We start from the raw sequence: 6,241 nt of genomic DNA on the forward strand, positions 1-6,241 counted from the left end.
GAAGTGTCTCTGGCAAAGATGTCTGCTTGTGCTGTTGGCTGTACACAGCCATGATCTGCACACTGTCTGTCCCAAATCTAGCAACAGTTTCTCCTGAACTGGAACTATCTCCAGAAAGGCTGCCAAAACCACTTTCCTGGACACTCAGCAGAGATGCTGGTTGAGCTCCCATTAGAGAATTGGCCTGGCTTCTGGGAACAGAGCCGCTCCAGTCACACCCCTTTCATGCTCACTGCTCTTGGAGTGACCAAACCATTGTTTGCAGAGCCTGAATTGCAGGGCTGCATGCATGGAACTGAATCAAAATTCCCACACCCCAAGAGCTGAGCAGCAAATCTTTATATCCTCCACTTATTAGGGGTGGGTGGTTGTCACCAAGCATGTGTGTGTATGGTCCTGTTCACAGAGGCTTCAGACGACCCACTGTCTGACATACTGAACTGCAGCAGTGCCAGGCTGCTGTTAATAGTCTTGGAGTGTTGTTTTAAATTGGTTTGCCATACAACATCAGATCTGTCACCTGCAGGATATAAACCCCTCCATGCTAGTACCTGTCATGCCCATTTCTGCACTTAGTATCCCACTTTTTCAAAGGTTTTATATTCCCATATATCACATCTAGATCAGAAACATAAAGGTTTATGGATCAGGTGGACAGATGCTGTCCATTCTGGTCATAGCAGACATCTGAATCAGCCTAATGGCTCCATTGCTCCATTGTCCGTTCTGAGTCAAAATGTGATTGTTATCAGTTCCTCCAGAGATATACTTCAAGATACTCTGCAGTGGTTGGTTCTGGACTAAGCAAGCTTGAGGGCAAATTCCTTCTCAGCCCCGTGGCCTTGAAATCAGTTTATCAGAAGCAACAAGGGACATTTTTCTTCTGGAAGTCTAACATGCTTTAAATAGTTACTATTCCAACACAACATTTGGAGACCATTATAAATGCTACCTACTTCTTAGAAAAATACCTTGCTTACCTCATGTGCCACATAGCACCATGAGACAGTGAGTTCATGCTTATCTGATAAGATGACAATAAGGTCACGTGCAATGTTCTTGGGGTGTTGTCTTGCTGTTGGGCCTTAGAACTGGGAGTTCTATTGTGTGACATGGTGCTGACAAGCTCTGGCCCCACAATAATTCTGTAGGGGTTCTGTTTGCTCTCATCTCTCTCTTTGTCATTGCTCTAAACTGCAGGACTCCTGGAGCTGCAAGGCAGGACTGATGGCAGCACATGTTCTCCTGAGCACAAAGATCAATGCTGGCTCTCAGGAAACCTCCTGTGTGCTGAAATGGAAGTGGAAATGGTGCCTTTTCATTAGCACACAGGAGTATTGGCATGTGCCTGCTTCTGTGCCAACAGGTATTAATGCCCATCAGAGCGTGCCAACCAGCAGGCACTGTCTAATCCTGGTGTTGTATAATGAATAAAATTATTTAGAGGGGGAACTGAAGGTCAGAGAACAAGAATGAAGCTGTCTGGTGCAGAGCTGCTGTGGTCTGCAGGGCTGCCAGTGCACAGTCCCCTCTGGTGTCGTCCTGTCTTGCTCCTGGAGACCTGCCCAGCAATCTTCTCTAGCTCAAGATGCCCATGTTCAATGGAAAGGCTATGAAGACCCCGTTTGGAAGAGAAAGAACAAGACCAATTTTAAGCTCCAGATTCTTCTGCCCACTTGGGCTATATCTGGTCACAGCTGGATATCAGAGTCTGTCCCACCAATTTCCACCATTATTGAAAACTAGGGCTGGAGCCTGACAAAATAAATGAGGGCTTCCTTCCCTTCAGCCAGTTACGGGTCTGACAGTATGACTGTACTGTGGGGTGCAAAAGAGTGGGCTGCACCCAAGAAAAAAAGAATATTTCTGATATTACAGTGTTATGGTGTTACAGGCATGCAAAATGGGCCCAGAGGCAGAAGTGGCAGGTGGTTGCCCAGACTAGCCACAGCTAAAGGACAGAGAAAGTGAAGGGGAAGTGGAAATGTGGGAGGAGGGTCTGGAGGAGGCAATAAGCCCAAGTGATTTTCTTGTATCAGCTCTTCATTGTAAGCAGAAACATCCATCCCTAGGTCTGGTCTCTCTTTACAATCATATGGAGAACTGAGGATTCTGAAAATGAAGATCAATTCACAGAAGGAAGAAGAGGGTTTCTGCATTATGCTGTAGGACTTTAGGAAAGAGTTGGATGCTTAAGACTTCAGATGGACTCCAAAGGTTGCCTTTGAGCAACCTCCATCAGAAAGGACTGGTCTGTGGTCCAAGGTATTTAAGAAGGGGGAAGCAGGATTCTCAGGATTGTATGAGGTCCACGGAGAGCTAAATATCTAATTAATTTATCCAATTGCACAATTCCCTATCATTTGCCTTTTTTTGTGAAATTATCCAGAAGCGGTGGGAAGGAACCATAAGCTAATGCACAGTGGCCCTGTTAATCATTTATTAGTGTTTGGTTGGTGCCTGTAATGTGTGTGTGGAGATGGCTCTGATGAGCTCTGAACTTCTGGTTCCCATCTGGAACATTTTTCTGTGCCCAGACTTTGTTCAGACAATGTTTACCTTCAATTGGCCATCTGGCCTGTCACCAGGAAATACATCAGAACAGGTATTGATCTGTGCAATTGATTTTGTGTCATTTTCTCCTCTGGGACTCTGTTCACATGAGACTAACTCAGAAAATGCCAAGCTCAGAATGCCACTGTGGCCCCCCACAAGAGTTCTCTGCCATGAGAACATCTCCTCCCTACCAGAGGAACTCTGCAAAGACATATTTCACGTACCACTGTCTGTTGGTACATTGACCAGCCAGGACTGAGAGGGTTAAAGGCCTGGGACATACAAGCTTATTAATTTGTGCTTAGGCCAAATGTGTTTCTGTTGAACAGACGTGCCTGGAGAACATCACAAAGATGTATCTTGTAAGAGCCACCCCACTGGAGTCTTCAGGCACCATTTTCTTGAATGTCAAAGTGACTTGAAAAGAGTAGTCTGGTCCCTCTCCTCATGTCTCTTGAGCTCTCATGAGAAGGCTGGCATTTAAATTCCTCCCCTGCAGCAGGTCATCTCCAGATGTCTGGGATTTCCCTGCCACCACCACTCCCTTGGGATCTCTGCCATCCCCCTTGCCCTGAGGAGGTATTGGTTAAAGAGAGGGAGCTGGAAGGAGGGAGGCAAGGATGGGATGATTTTGGAATCTGCAGGCAAAAATCCTGAGTTGATTTTAGTTGATAAAGCTAGCTCCCAAAGACACAGGGTGTGAAAGGCTCTCTCTGATGGGAAGAGCTGTGAGTGGAACTCCTCTGAGTACAGCCCTGCACACTAATAATCTGCATCCTCCCAGATCCACTACTTCCATCATCCAGGTTTGTCCACTCAGCAGTGCCTGGAGTCTTTTCAGGTCATAAGGCAAAGCCCAGCAGTCTATGAAGCTCAGCATTCCCAAAAATTCCCTTTGCCCTGAATGGAGGTGAATAGAAACTAAAAGACTTTTACAAAACTGATGCAGGGAAGAAAAGCTGCTTAATTTCAATGAGTCGCTGAGGAAAAAAAAGCATTCCCTAGGACATATTGTCCACCATTCCTGAAAGTAAGACATATCTGAAGGACAAAAGGAAGCACAGCCCCATAGCCATTCCTGTTTCCATTCAGCCGGTGGCACAACCCATAACCTCATGCCATAGCCCTCTGCTGTCTAGACCCTGATAGAGGTGTGGCCAAGAGCATGACCTTTCTTCAGATCAGACTGGATTTCTTTATGAAAAGAATGTACTAGAGGGATTACAGAGAGTGTCAAGGGATGAGGTAAAAGTAATAGGAGGACCATTTTCAGGAAGAATGAAAACAAACAGTGGCATTGGAGAGATATTTATTCATGGGCTTACAAAAAGAATGGGTGGAAATCTGCTAACAGACCAATTTTCTGTCTCTATTGTCTTCTACTGTAGCTGTCCTAAATTCTGCTAGTCCCTTTTCTTCACTGGGTATGAACTGAAGGACTTGCTAATAAGTGAAACCAAACTTTTCCATCCTACTCACCTCAAATTTGGCTCCAAAAACCAGAGTTAGGCAGCTGGAATGCATTTTCAATAGCTCGGGGGACATCTGACGTTATTCATCCAGATGCACTGAGCTTCTGAAAAGGGCTGCTCCACGCATATTTTGGAACCAACTTTCAGTAACCAACATTTGAAAGGTTGGGCTGCACTAAGCAGCTCTCCTGCTGCAGCACTATAAGAGAGGGAATAGGACAGAATCCAGCTCTCAGATATTCTAAATCAGCAGCTTTAGCCCTAATATTCACAGTCAGCACCTGCATTTGGCAGCAGGACACTCTCCAGGCATTTTTTGGACTATAGCCTTAATTTAAAGGCGCTTGGACTCACAGTTCTGCCCTGAGTTTTGTTGATGTGCAAAGGAGACTGGAGGGAGCTGATCCCATAGCTACATTGAGCATCACTTAGCTCTTTGTTTGCACCTCCTTTTTTTGACTTCTCATCTTTTCAGACAGCTGGTGTGCACAGTCCAATGGAAAGCAGGCTGTCAGGGAGCACCTCAGTCCCTGCCAGCCCTGTGAAAGCACACAGGCCTCGCCACACATGTTAACAAAAGCTCCTTTTCCCGCTGCTCACCTGAAGGTCATCCAATTAGAAAGACTGGGGATAAATCTCCAGTGCACATTCATTACTTGCATGTGCTCTTCCAAGCTAGCTCTTCTTCTTGCTTCCCCCTTCCCAAAGCCAGTGCTTTTCTCTGCGACATCCAACCCAGTGGTGGCAGACGGGGGTTGCAGCCATGGAAGTTCAAGCCAGGCTATTTTGTTTGATCAAAACCACTGAAACCCAGGTGCAGAGAGAGAGAATATTTCCCATTTACTGCTGGGAGTCTCAGTCACAGGACTCATATGTGAATAATAAGACTAGACAAATTAGACCCTAATTGATATCAGGCATATTCAATGGGCCTTGCAGCTGATGGATGTTTTTCCACTGAATTCATTGCCTTGTGGATTAGGACCCATGGACAGAGGGTGCAAACAGAAACCAGAGCTGTAAAGAATGACAGAGAGCTCCCTTAGGGAAAGAGCTGTTCTGCAGTACCATGTGCAAGGAAAAGACACTTTCAAGGGAAAGAGACATGTTGGAGCTGATACTTTGTCCTATACTGTGGGGTGGGAGGACAAAACATGGGTTTTGGGGGAATTCCCACTGAGCAGGAGATGGCTCTGCAATGAGCTCCATTTCTTCCAGGGTCTTAACAAGTTCATTAAAAGAAGATTGCAGGAGTGAGGCGCTGAGGGGCAATGGCTCTGCAACCTGCAGAGAGCAAGGAATTTGTAGGACCTGTTTCTGGGTATCAGTTTCAAGTGGAAAAGAATTTGGTATCAGATGCTGGTGGCCCTCTAAGGGCACTACTTGAGACTCAAAAATATCCTTTTTTCCCTCCCTCCCCATATTCCCCACTTTCTTCAAAGACTCCTGGCCTCTCCTCCTGCTCCCCCTGCCAGGCGACAAGCCCAGCTGGGGCCCATGAGTGCTGTGCCAGGGGTCAGAGAAGCTGGTATGAGCTGGCTGTCACATGGATGAAACAGCACGTATGCACTGCCGTGCTGAGCCTTGTGCCTCTGGTTGCACAGCAACCCAGGGACACAGGCCTGGGTCCCAGCCAGCTGCTGGGGCCAGCCCTGCCAACACCTGGTCCTCAGCACCCCTCCAAAGGCTGGATGGGAGTGAGCATCCCTGATTCAAGGAAAGACTCAGCTGACAGAGTCCAACGTGAGGCTTGGGGAGAGCATAGCAAATGCTCCAAGTTCTTGGCAGGCCAAAACAGGGTCTGTTGGGTTTATTTATTTATTTTTGGTGGGAAGGAGGGCTATAGGAGAGAGAAGGTTATGATTTAAATATCTATCCTGTTGCCAACCAAAAAAGTCAGTGGGGTGTTAAATTACTATTGACTTTGCCGGCCGGCATTTGCCCCCCCCCCCACCCTTGAAGCTGAGCTCTCCCTGCCGTGTCTCTCACTCAGCCGTCAGGGCTGCTATAAAGGGAAGGCAAGCTGCACTGGATGACACTGGAGACGTTTTATTCCCCCCTGCCCCAGCTGATCCGGCTGGGCTCCAAGAGCTGGGCAGGATGGGGTGCTGTGCTCCCCCCAGCCCTCCCTCCCACCAGACCTGCTGGCTGCCTGAATGTCCTTTTCATTCAAAGTTAATGGTGTGTCTTTTGTGAAAGCGCCTTGCTTCCCA

This window comes from Lichenostomus cassidix, chromosome 3 (genome assembly GCF_008360975.1).
Source record: "Lichenostomus cassidix isolate B80296 chromosome 3, HeHo_3.0, whole genome shotgun sequence".
Lineage (NCBI taxonomy): Eukaryota > Metazoa > Chordata > Aves > Passeriformes > Meliphagidae > Lichenostomus > Lichenostomus cassidix.